Consider the following 13871-nt stretch of genomic DNA (forward strand, 5'->3'; position numbering starts at 1 on the left):
AAAAACCAAAACACCTAAGATGGTGGGGGTGGGGCGTGGGGGCCTGAGGAAGAAAAAAAAAGACAATGCAAGCTCCTTTTGGAGGCAGGGATCTTGAAAAAAAAAAAATCAGAGAATTTCAGTAGGGTTGTCTTAAAAATGGCTCTGAAAAACAATCACATCTGCTGACTACTGAAGTCTAATTCATCTGAAAATCTGTCACGCTGCTTGCAGAGGAAAACTACTAGCATTAGAAACCCTTCCAGTATTTTCTGAGAGATCCATTTACTGTGTAATCATTGTTTAGGTAGCTATGAACAACTTTCCCTCTTTCTTGCTTTCCTGTGACACCCTTAAATAGCACTCACTCTTTTACCAGAACAGAATGCTAATGTGCAGAAAGGTCAGCTGCTTTCAGTCCTTTACAGTGCATCATTTTTTAAAAGGAGCTCTTAACTCACGTGGGCCTCTAACAAACAAGCATCAGATGCTCTTCTTATGCTCAACACCCTCTGCCTGGAACAAGGAAGGCAGATATGTCCAAAAATATAATGCTGCTGTATTTATAGCTGCGCAAAAAGTTTAGAGTGCAAATTTAAAGTGCATGGAAATCATCTGACTTTGCTCAAAGATCACATCAGCTTCCCAGAAGGTCACATAAAATTTCTGAGGTTTTCAGGTCATCTGTAGGCCCCAAACTAACCTAGAGAGGTTTGGCATATCTATTGGGAAATGTGTGGTTTTGATGTGGAATCATCATGTTCTGAATGAGACAGGAATTGAAATGAGAAGGAGGGGGACAGGGAGAACAGATGGACTTTTCTAACCTGATTTTTTCCTGGCAATCCGCAGCATTTCATGTTTTCTTTAAGGCTGGGACAGGGATTGTTTTAGTATCTTTGTCCTATACAGTAGTCAGATGTGTCATGAAGACTTAAATGAAAGTAACAGTGAGCAATAACACCCAGGATATCCGCATTCTCCCTGCTGGACCTCAGTAGGCCCTGAATTTTATATCTCTATATATCTAACTCATGATGCTGCAGTAGTCAGTAGAGCCATGCTCCAGCTGCACAGACAAATTGTTGCTCCCCACAAAGGTACCAGTTGTCATTGACTGAATGCCTGATGATAGCCCCTGGCAACTGCAAAGTAAAGCCTGTTTTGTTTAAAAAAACCTTCATGACATATTGCAACCCATGAAGTTCTGGGACCTCTGTTGTTTCTGATCAACATAGCCTGAGACGCAGCCCAAGTCTTTGAATAGCATCAGTCATTGGGAAGTCATTTCAATCACCTGGAAGAAATAAAATTTGCTTAGTAGTTTCACCTTGTGTAATACATAACCCAGAGCTTTCTAACATTAAAATGGAAGGTTAATATTAAAAATTCTTTGTACTGGAGTTATTGTACTAGAGAATCCTGAAAACTCTACCCTATTCATTATATTCTCCAAAACATTATCTTCCATGAACAAAATGCACAGTCCAAGTTGTTGGCTAATTCATTCTACAATTGTTTTATATTACACCAGACTATTGTTGCTTTGTAATAGAGTCTCTAGACAAGATTGGAATCCCACTTTTCTCCACTCCATATCATGTAAAAGGAATTAGTTATCTCTTCAGTGCCCCTGGAAATGTTATCAGATGCAGGTCCACGTTCAGTCACACTGAGAATGAGGGGAAGTATTCAGCATTGCTCTTGCACAATCTCATGTGGGGTGCTGGCACCCCAGAAGGCGCTGCTAAATAAGAAAGGAAGCTTCCTTGGTACCCCTCATCTTCATCACTGCACACAGATCTAGCATGGTGGGACTACACAAGACTCCCTGAGTGGGTCTCAGGTTGTATTAATCACTTTACTAGCTACTTCTGAAAGTGTGTCTATAGCCACAGCCTTGAAGAGTTTGCTACACAAGAAGACAAACGGGATGAATAGGGAAGGAAATGAAAAGCTCTAAGCACCAGAGGGATTTGTTTGATCCTTCTTGGCTTTTTCGTATCAGAGTCAAAATTGCATTTCAGATCCTTGATCCTAACCGAGACCTAAAGAACCAGATTGCGTCGCTTCAGATAGTATACAAGGGTTTTACAAGCTGCTTTGTTGAACTGACCACACACATCTGTCAAACTTTTATTTCTCCCCATAAACAAACCCTTACAGAAGAGTTCCTGCCTGAGGAGTTTAATCCTCTTAGAGCCTCAAAAGAGACTCACATGGATTTTTGTCTGTTTTCTGTCACTGTTAGAGGATTTGATTGATTCTTTCATTATTCTTCCAGCTCAGAATAATGGAGAGTGGCATTTTGCTTGGAGAGATGCACATTGGCTTAAAAAACACTCCCAGTCCATCCATCTGCTAGAGCTCTGGAGAGCTGAGCGGTACTTGCTATTCCAGACATTCAGTCTAACATGGAAAAGATTTTGTTTTCTGTGGCTTGAAAGAGTTACACTGAGTGCATGGTTGTATTCCATGTATGTTCTTCTTTTGGCCTTAATCAGGGCTTGCCAGGGCCTTTCCTGCCCTGGAATAGATTTAGGCTCAATTCTTGCAACCCTGAAGGGACAGGACAATGCACCCCACCCCAGCAAGTCATAGCAGAAGCATGACACAAAGACCGCATAAAGACATGGTGCACTGGTGCCAGGCAGATGTACTGAGAAAAATTTTGCACAGCTGCAAGCAGGTCCCCAAAATGACCCAGTCTGCTGCTCACAGCTGTGCATAAAGTGTGATGCTCTGCAGTGAATATTAGACCATGTCACTCTATGAGTAGCAGCAGACAGGGCATAGTGCTTATCACTTCTAGTTTGAGTCTGAGGAGGATGGTTTCATTAGGAAGTCAGAAATAGGCCAGTTTGCAGCAAAAAAAAAAGGGGGGACAGAGACATACAGCCTTCTTTAGGGAAATCTTCCAGGCAGCCAAAAATACCCCAGTCCCAGTTAAGACATCGGCTCCATATGACCGCATCTACCACAGATGGCAGCGGGGATATGGTCCACTTCTCCATCTGAGCAGCAGGTTGGAGCATGTTGGTACTTCCCCTGGGGCAGATGCTCAGGTTTCTTTTCTGGCAATATCAGGCACATGGTGGAGGGATGCCCATGTCTTACACTCAGACCCAATAGTTCTCAGGTATCAATTAAAGCAATAGTTTATCTGCGTCCTCATTCTCAGCTAAATTGTGATGCTTTTGGTTACACTTGTGGTTTGCCTCATTTCACATCTCATTCTACCACATTCATTGGAAGCAACCAGCATGGAGTAGGATCCTGCTTTGAATAAACAATCCTGTCCCTGTGTGGTCCCTCTTACTTGTGTTCTGGTATCACCCAGAGCACACTTTTTGTTAGGTACAATATGGCAGCAGTGGTAGCAGAAAACACCACCATCCCGAGGCTGCAGAATGACTGAGATTTGGGTCTGCATCCAAGCTCTAATACAGCCTTTGGAAAGATGCCTTCACTTTCCTATGCTATTTTTTTTTCTCTGCCTTCTGTTTGTCATTTATTTAGAAGCTGAAACATTCAAAATGGGGAAAAATCTCCTGTATATTTTAAAGGTAATTAACATTCCTGTTCCTTGGTTGCCTGCAGGATTGCAGAATGCATGAATGAAAATGCAAGATGCGGCACAGCACCACTTCTTTGACTAAATCTCTATTTGCATTCAGCACAACCACTGTGGCATACAGACACTCCCCCAAACAACTCGAACCAGCTCTAACATCCTGTCTCCTGCTCAAATAGCTCTAGCTAAGGCTGTCGGACAACAAACCCCCTCAAATCAGGATTCCTTTATTACTTCAGTGGGATCTTGGGATAAAACAGCCAAAAGTGAGATGGTTTTGTTGTCACCATGTTGTTCTTCAAGTGTAACCCTCCCCATTTTTGTCAGTGCTTCCTCGGGCAAAGAGTGGTTTAGAAAGGGAGGGAGAGATTTGGGGAAAGCACTTAAATTCTGTGAGAATAGAGCAATTAGCACTAGAGATGAGAATCCTGAAGCCCAGGAGACCTTGCTTAGCTGCTGTGCTGTTACCACATGACCAGGGAGCATATTTGAAGGTAATAGCAAGTAACTACATTAAGCTCTCAATAGACTGGGAAGCTTGGAGAGCATTTAAAAAAAAAAAAATGTCTATTTCTCTCACCAGGTGGCTTTCTACAAGCTCTCCTAGTTCCCACACAATGGTATTTTCAGTATCTTATTAAACACAGTAGGAAACTTAAATGCTTAAATGTCCTTGAATGTTTTTGTCTTGTGTTTTGGCAACCATTTTCCTTTGCTGCCCTCTTGTGGGATAACGGACAAAACGTCCATTCAGAACAAAAATAAAAGGCTTCATTCATCAAAATATATCCTGACCTAAATTCACCTAAACTGGAGATAGATCTCTGTGAAAGAAGCTTGTTTTATTTCATACAGTTTCTTCATGAGAGGAGGTTTTCTTTGAGTGGCAGCCTCTGTATGGTAAAACAGATCAAATGTAAAATATCCATGTCGTAAAACATCATTGTTCAGATCAGCTGGAAACAGCATGAAACAATTCAATGAACTGCGGGGGAAGATACATATATGCATGTATACAGTATATACTCATATATACTGTATACACAGGTATTATGTAAATGTATACATATATGTGTGTATATATATGCATATGTAAAGTACAATATATGTAAAGGTTTATTTAATGCAGCTCTAACAGAATTCTCGGATTAGCCATGAAGACAATCCTGGTCTTGAGAGACTAGTCCCATACCATATTTTGAAGACAAAGAGTCAGACAAGATTAACAGCCAAATTTTGCATTCCATTAAATATGAAAATGCTGAAGTGAAAAGCCCTGTGATAAAGACATTAAATGCTCACAAGTTCCCAGTGATGTTGAAGAGTGATCTCACAAACCTTCATTGCATTTGAGAGCCACACATTTTTCTGGAAACTCAGGTCACAAGGCAAGTTTGTAACCCACCAGTTCTGAGGATCTCAGTGGCACTTGCACATTACAGATGACGTTCACCTCTGCAAGTACATTGTTATCCAAGATTTTCCGAAAAGAGATCTATTCTTAGGGGTAATGTAACTTTAACCCTAAAAGGAAGCTGAAGAAAGATCATTCTTGAGTTTATCCTTTTATGGAACTGCTTGAGCTGATGAATGCTGAACATTATGTGAGTCTTTGTTTATTATGAGAGAAATACTTTTTTATTTGCACAGATATGATTATGATAATAAAAAGTACACTGTATGACTCTCCAAGCAGACAGTCTTCTTATCCAAAATAGGGAAAGAACAGAAAATCCTCAAAAAACCCAGAAGAGTCTTAAGTTAGATCCTACAAGCACTGCTCAAGCTTGTAGGAATGACAAAAGTCATGGGCAATTTAAAGCTGTTTTCTCCCAGTGGCATCATGAACATACACTATAACTTTATGGTAGTAAATCATCAGAATTGACCTGAATGTTTCATAGCCGTGGTAGGTTCCCTTTCACAGTACTAGTTTATTAACATCTTTAATTTCTGAATAATGGTGCCACGTGATCTTTATTTATGAGTAACCAAATGTTATTATCCAATACAGGGTGGCCCAGAGCAGATAATGTAATCATCTCTGGATGAGCTGCAGCCAAGGCTGCCTCCAGCTTGCTCCACTGTCAAGGAAAATATCCACAGACTACATGACATAAACCTGTGAGGCCTAAAGGTCTTATGTTTTCCCAGTAAAACAGTGCTGTAAAAGCCTGTGGGACTGCAGGGCTCTGTAGGTACAGCTTTGCAATGAGACATGGTCTCTCATTAACACACTGAAAAGAGCATCGGCTGAGACACCTTAAATATATTACCTTAGAATTATTTCTGCCTCTTTTCTCCTCTCCTGTTAAAGTTTATCTCTTTAGAAAGACAAAGGCTGAATTCCATAAAAAGCAGGCAGACACACACATCTTTCAGAATTGGCTGACATTTCCAAAACTCAGGCAGTTTATACTACACTAAACTCTTCCTATGAGTTTTCAGCATGATGCACCAAGTCTCTCTTTCCCTGGGCATGGCCTGTCATTACCCTGAGAAGAAAACCAAACAAAAGCTTTGGAGTGGTCATTAACCCAAGCAGAGGAATGGGACCGGATGGGATACACCCGGGGGTGCTGAAGGAGCTGGCTGGGGTGCTCGCCAAGCGGCTTTCCATCATTTACCAGCAGTCCTGGCTGACCGGGGAGGTCCCAACAGATTGGAAAACTGGCCAATGTGACGCCCATCTATAAGAAGGGTTGGAAGGATGATCCAGGAAATTACAGGCCTGTCAGCTTGACTTCAGTGCCCGGGAAGTTGATGGAGCAGCTCATCCTGAGTACCATCACACAACACATACGGGACACGCAGATGATCAGGCCCAGTCAGCATGGGTTTATGAAAGGCAGGTCCTGCTTGACAAACCTGATCTCCTTCCATGACAGGGCAACCTGCTTATTGGATGAGGGAAAGGCTGTGGATGTTGTCTACCTTGACTTCAGTAAGGCCTTTGACACCATTTCCCACAACATTGTCCTGGTGAAACTGGCTGCTCGAGTCTTGGATGGGCACACGCTATGCTGGATGAAAAACCGGCTGGATGGCTGGGCCCAAAGAGTTGTGGTGAACGGAGTTAAATCCAGATGGCAGCCGGTCACGAGTGGTGTCCCCCAGGGTTCGGTTTTGGGGCCACTCCTGTTTAACATCTTTATTGATGATCTAGATGAGGGGATCGAGTGCACCCTCAGTAAGTTTGCAGATGACACCAAGTTGGGTGGGAGTGTTGATCTGCTCGAGGGTAGGGAGGCTCTGCAGAGAGACCTGGACAGGCTGGAGCGATGGGCTAAAGGCCAACTGTAGGAGTTTCAATATGGCAAATGCCGGGTGTTGCACTTGGGCCACAACAACCCCCAGCAGCGCTACAGGCTTGGGAAGGAGTGGCTGGAGAGCTGCCAGTCAGAGAGGGACCTGGGGGTGTTGATTGACAGCCGGCTGAACAGGAGCCAGCAGTGTGCCCAGGTGGCCAAGAAGGCCAATGGCATCCTGGTTTGTATCAGAAATAGCGTGGCCAGCAGGGACAGGGAAGGGATCTTACCCTTGTACCCGGCACTGGTGAGGCCGCACCTCGATGACTGTGTTCAGTTTTGGGCCCCTCACTACAAAAAGGATATTGAATTACTCAAGCGTGTCCAGAGAAGGGCAATGAAGCTGGTGAAGGGTCTGGAGCACATGTCGTACGAGGAGCAGCTGAGGGAACTGGGGTTGTTTAGTCTGGAGAAGAGGAGGCTGAGGGGAGACCTCATCGCCCTCTACAACTACCTGAAAGGAGGGTGCAGAGAGCTGGGGATGAGTCTCTTTAACCAAGTAATAAGCATTAAAACAAGAGGTAATGGCCTCAAGTTGCGCCAGGGAAGGTTTAGACTGGATATTAGGAAGTATTTCTTTACAGAACGGGTTGTTAGGTGTTGGAATGGTCTGCCCAGGGAGGTGGTGGAGTCCCCATCCCTGGAGGTGTTTAAGAGTCGGGTCGACATAGCGCTTAGGGATATGGTGTAGTTGGGAACTGTCAATGTTAGGTTAATGGTTGGACTGGATGATCTTCAAGGTCTTTTCCAACCTAGACAATTCTGTGATTCTTTGATTCTGTCAAAGGAGCACTGTTGTGTAAATCCACCATAGCCCCTTTTCAGATGTCTCTTTGGATGATGGTAGCATGTACAAGCAGGCCAGGTTAATTGTTTGGGGGTTCCTTGGGTACGCTAAATGTCAGTCCTAAAGCACATGGACTTGGGAGATTACCCCACCTTCCATTTCCAGAAGTGGATTTATTCGCGAAACCCCTACATTCTTGCGGGTACTTCACAGACACTGCTGAAGTAAGCCCAAACATTAGACTTTTCTGTCAAATATTAGCGTTTCGAAACATAATGAGTTCATCTGAGGCGATGTTTTCAAAGATCCCCATCAGCACTCTGTTATTTTCAGAGGAAAGTATCACTACAGGTCTTCCTGTTGGACTGTGCTGCATCCCAGTTGTTATTATATGTATGTGAGCTCCAAAATCCAGGACAACTACAAATGCTTTGTGTTCATGATTCTATGATCATTTAGAGAAACAGAGAATTCTTTGTGCAAATTCATTGAATTACTTAAAAAGCATTTAAAGGGGGAGACTACATATCCTAGAAGAGGACACGTGGCAGATGGAGTGGGAAGGTTAGTCATCAAGCGATTCATTCATGATGCTGGAGCAATGTAGAACAACTACTTTCCTGTTAGTTTTGCAGGAAATGAGAGAAAATATCTTGTCAAAAGTGGTAAGTGTTGTGAGCCAGGACCTCAGTTCAAGAGGGTGAATCACTGCAATGAAATAGTTTCATCTGCTATGAGCTTGGCACTAAAATTTAAAGCACTCTAGCTAGGGTCTGTTAGAGATAATGAAGTAGGCATCACTAGGATGTCCTTTTCAGCAGTTTATCCCAAAATATTTTCCAATGGGGATCAGCAACACAGCCACAATTCTATAGATGAGAAAACTAAGGCACAAAGAGTCAAACCAATTTATTCAAGGTCACGCAGCAGGCAAGAAAACTCCATTCTTTGAATTGGAGACCAGTACTCTGCCTACTTGACCACACCGCATAATGTTTGCATTCTCTGAGGTCAGAAAATGCTCTATTTGTTCATGTAATGCCTAGCATAGCTAGCTGTGAGTGCCTTTCTAAGGGTGATGAATGCTATTCAGTGTACCAAATGGTCTGGCAATTCAGCGATGCTCTCCACCCATGTGAACTCCAAGCTCTCTTTACCTCCTCTGACCATATAACAGCACACAGTAAGAGTCAGCACTACGTTATGATGTAGCCAGGCAAATGTTATCATCAGTAATTTGCTACAGTAATTGCTGTTTTGTTTAAATCAGTGTCACTTCAATAAACTTATGTACTGCCTGTCACATCTCATTACAAACAGTCTAAACATGAAGAGCAAAAATACCTATCACATTGACATGTGGGAAAGGTGTGCAAAGGGAATCAGGATGCTGTTCTAAGGCAATGCAAATTTCTGTAAATCACTGATTGGTGTAAATTGGTATGGCTCTGTTGCATCAGCTGATGCTACATTAATTAACACCTGCAGAAATTCTAACCCATAACTTATAATTTTCCTCGTGTCTAATTTAAGGAACAACCTAACCAGTATCATGCTCTGAGCATTAAAAACAAACCAACACCTTCAGGTCCTAATTTTCTGCAACAATTTTTCTTAAGTCCTCATACAGAATCTGGTAAAATGGGTGAACTCAATGTCAAATCACAGATTTCCGCTCACTGGTCCCACAGTAACATTTAACACCCACAACACACAGTATAAATGATGAGAGAAGGAAGTGATGACAATTAGTATCTGACCTGTTGATTTTCAGTAATGAGCAACACATTCAGTTCTGCAGCAATTCAGGGACACATGGAAGAGCCCTGGTTCCCAAACTGTACTGACAGCCCTGTTTATTCATACTTTGTGAATTCACCACATCATTATTTTTTCTGGGAACACTAACAATACACTTATTCTTTGGGGAAAATAATGTATCTCACTTTCAGGCCTTTACTTTGCTTTGCTTCTTTCTTTATTTTTTCTTTTGTTTTTTTCTTTTTTATTTTTTTCCCTGAAAGCAGAATCTGTCAAAATCTAATGAACCACATTGTGCTATGTTATGGCTGGAAGACTCATCATGATTTTCTCCTAGATACTTTAATATTTCAAAAACTTGTCATTTGTGTTCCTCATAGCAATAGGGAAGCATATATTATTTTTTTTTCTTTAAATACATGTATTATTGTCTTATAAGGACCAACAAAGTCCAAGGCCCTTTTACCTTTATACATTTGTAAACAATATCCTTTGTGTGCTATCCATGGAGTATAACACAGAGTATAGGATAATCCCAGATTCAAAATTCTCAGATTAAAAGGAAAGGACCAGCATAAGCTTGGGGTGGGTATAGAATCATAGAATCCTTTAGGCTGTTTGTGTTAGGACTTTACCTAGCACTGCCAAGTTCTCCACAAAACCATGTCCCTAAGCACCACATCTACACCTCCAGGTGTAAAAACCTCCAGGGATGGTGACTCAACTACTTCCCTGGGCAGCCTGTTCCTGTGTTTGACAACCCTTTCAGTGAAGAGATTTTTCCTCATATCCAGTGTAAACCTCCCCTGGCACAACTTCAGGCCATTTCGTCTCATTCTATCACTTGTTACATGGGAGAAGAGACCGACGCCCACCTTGCTACAACCTCCTTTCAGTTAGTGGTGGAGAGCGATCAGGTCTCCCCTGAGCCTCCTTTTCTCCAGGCTAAACAACCCAGTTCCCTCAGCTGCTCCTCACAGGACTTGTGCTCTAGACTCTTCACCAGTTTCATTGCCCTTCTCTGGACACGCTCCAGCACATCAATGTCTTTCTTGTAGTGAGGGGCCCAAAACTGAACACAGTATTCAAGGTACAGCCTCACCAGTGCCAAGTACAGGGAGACAGTCACTTCCCTAGTCCTGCTGATGACACTATTTCTGATGCAAGCCAGAATGTTATTGGTCTTCTTGGCCACCTGGGAACACTGCTGGCTCATATTTGTCCAACTGCCAACATACACCCCCAGGTCCTTTTCCTCCAGGCAGCTCTCCAGCCACTCTTCCCCAAGCCTGTAGCATTCCATGGGGTTGTTGTGACCCCAGGTGCAGGACCCAGCCTTCTTGAACCTCATACAACTGTCCTTGGCCCATCCATCCAGCCTGTCCAGATCCCTCTGTAGAGCCTTCCTACCCTCAGGCAGACCAACACTCCCGCCCAAATTGGTGTCATCTGCAAATTTACTGAGGGTGCACTCAATCCCCTCATCTAGATCACTAATAAAGATATTAACAGAACTGACCCAGCACTGAGCCAACTTGTGACTGGCTGCCAACCGGATTAAACTCCATTCACCACCACTCTTTGGGCCCCGTCATCCAGACAGTTTTTTACCCAGTGAAGATTATACCCATCCAAGCCATGAGCAGCCAGTTTCTCCAGGAGAATGCTGTGGTAAATGGTGTCAAAGGCATTACTAAAGTCTAGGTAGATAACATCCACAGCCTTTCCCTCAAACACTAAGTGGGTCATCTTGTCATAGAAGGAGGTCAGGTTAGTCAAACAGGCACTCAGGATGATCTGCTCCATAACCTTCCCTGGCACCGAGGTCAGACTGACAGGCCTGTAGTTCCCTGGATCCTCCTTCTCGCCCTTCTTGTAGATGGGTGCCACATTTGCTAACCTCCAGTCAACTAGGACCTCCCTGGTTTTCCAGGACTGTTGATAAATGATTGAAAGTGGCTTGATCAGCACTTGTGCCAGCTCCCTCAGTACCCGTGGGTGGATCCCATCTGGCCCCATGGACTTGTGTGTGTCTAAGTGGTGTAGCAGGATGGTAACCATTTCCCCTTGGATTATGGGGGCTTCATTCTGTTCCCCATCCCTGTCTTCCAGCTCAGGGGACAGGGTACCCAGAGAACAACTGGCCTTACTTTAAAGAATGAGGCAAATAAGTCATTAAGTATATCTGCCTTTTTCTCAGTCTTTGTCACTATGTTTCTCCCTTCATCAGATAAAGGATGGAGATTCTCTTTAGCCCTCCTTTTGCTGTGAATGTATTTATAGAAACGTTTCTTATTGTCTTTTATGTCAGTAGCCAGATAAGTTCTAGCTGGGCTTTGGCCCTTCTAATTTTCTCCCTGCATAACCTCATGACATCTTTGTAGTCCTCCTGAATTGCCTGCCCCTTCTTTCAGAGGTCATAAACTCTCCTTTTTTCCCAGAGTTCCAGCCAGAGCTCTCTGTTCAGCCAGGATGGTCGTCTTCCAGGTCATCTTTCAGCACATAGGGATGGCCTGCTGCTGCACCTTTAAGATTTCCTTGTTGAAGAATGTCCAGCCTTCCTGGACTGCTTTGCCCTTCAGGACTGCCTCCCAAGGAACCCTGTCAACCAGACTCCAAAACAGTCCAAAGTCTGCTCTCCAGAAGTCCAAGGTAGCAGTTCTGTTGACCCTCCTCTTTACATCTCCAAGAATCAAAAACTATCATTTTGTTATCACTATGCCCAAGACAGCCTCCAGCCATCACATCACCCACAAGTGCTTCTCTGTTCACAGACAACAGGTCCAGCGGGGCACCTTCCCTAGTTGGCTCCCTCACCAGCTGTGTCAGGAAGTTATCTTCCACACACTCCAGGAACCTCCTGGACTGTTACCTCTCTGCTGTACTGTATTTCTGGCAGACATCTGGTAAGTTGAAGTCCCCCACAAGAACAAGGGCTAGCAATTGTGAGACTTCTCCCAGATGTTTGTAAAATATTTCATCTGCCTCTTCATCCTGGTTGGGTGGTCTGTAACAGACTCCCAACATGATACCTGTCTTCTTGACCTTCCCCCTGATTCTTACCCATAAACACTCAACCCTATCATCACCATCATTAAGCTCTAGACAATCAAAACACTCCCTAACATACAGGGCTACCCCGTCACTTCTCCATCCTTGCCTATCCCTTCTGAAGTTTATAGCCATCTATTTCAGCACTCCAGTCATGCGAATCATCTCACCATGCTTCTGTGTTGGCAACTATATCATAGTTTTCCTGCTGCTCAATGGCTTCCAGCTCTTCCTGTTTGTTGCCCATGCTGAGTGCATTAGTGTAGGCATTTTTCAGTTGGGCTATTGATCCTGTCACCTTTTTGGGAGAGAAACTCTAATTCCTATGTGACCATTCAAAGGCACTTCTGTGGTTTCTAACACATCAATAACCTTTGTGTCTTTGCTGCCTCCATCCCCTACCCCCACTGAGACGGCAGACCAAAGGACTTTGCTAACATACCACTCCTCAAACATTGGCGTGCCACCCCCAGGCTTATCTCTAGTGAGCCTGGTTTTAGCCCTTTTCCTTTTATCTAGTTTAAAGCTCTTTCAATGAGTCCTGCTAACTCCTGTGCAAAGATTCTTTTCCCCCTTTGAGACAGGTGTACCCAAACTGTCACCAGCAGGCCTGGTGTTGTGTAGACCAACCCATGATCAAAAAACCCAAAATTCTGCTGGTGACCTCTGCTGGAGGTATAAAGGGAGGCAGTTCTGCTGCCTTCTACCCTTATGGTCATGGTGTTTATCCTGACATGTAAGGTTTTGTAGGGAAGAAACAGCCAAATATGGAAATTAAGCCAAGGAGGAAAATCAGAAGCAGGCATAGGTTTGGAGTGATGGATGGGACTCAGTCTGAGAGTACAGCAAAGTGTCTATGCTGTTTATGGCTGCTGCTTTTGAGAAGGGGCTCCCTGTACTCACAGAGAAGGACATTGGATGCAACCCCAACCCCAGGCCTGTCTGACTTGTATGTGCATCTTCTCACTCCCAGGCCCCTCCAGAAAGCAGAGTGAGCTGTTTGTGACACCTATCCACATCTGCTATCTGGCCATGACAGCTCTCCATTTCAAGAACAAGCCATAAACAAGCTGTTTCCTGGGTGCCCGTGTCCAGAGAGATTTTCATGTTCACAAACTCCTCCATCCACCATGGTCTGGAATAGTTTGATGCACTCTACTACAAGGACCTCAGTCTTCCCTCCTTGATCCTGAGCTGTTTTACCAATGCTTTAAGCTGACATCATCACTGTTCAGCAGCTTTCCCAGGAGCTGTTTCTGCTGTGCCCCACAGTGTAAGCCCAGATCACATATCAGGGTTAGCTTCTCCTAGGAGACCTTCCTAAGCCCACATGGTGGTGAAAGAGAGGTGTCACTGCAAGGAGATGCTGGGTAAGTTTCATCTCTGCATAGAGCTGTAAGCTCCAGAAGAA

Source organism: Strix aluco, chromosome 1 (genome assembly GCF_031877795.1).
Source record: "Strix aluco isolate bStrAlu1 chromosome 1, bStrAlu1.hap1, whole genome shotgun sequence".
In the NCBI taxonomy this organism is placed as follows: domain Eukaryota; kingdom Metazoa; phylum Chordata; class Aves; order Strigiformes; family Strigidae; genus Strix; species Strix aluco.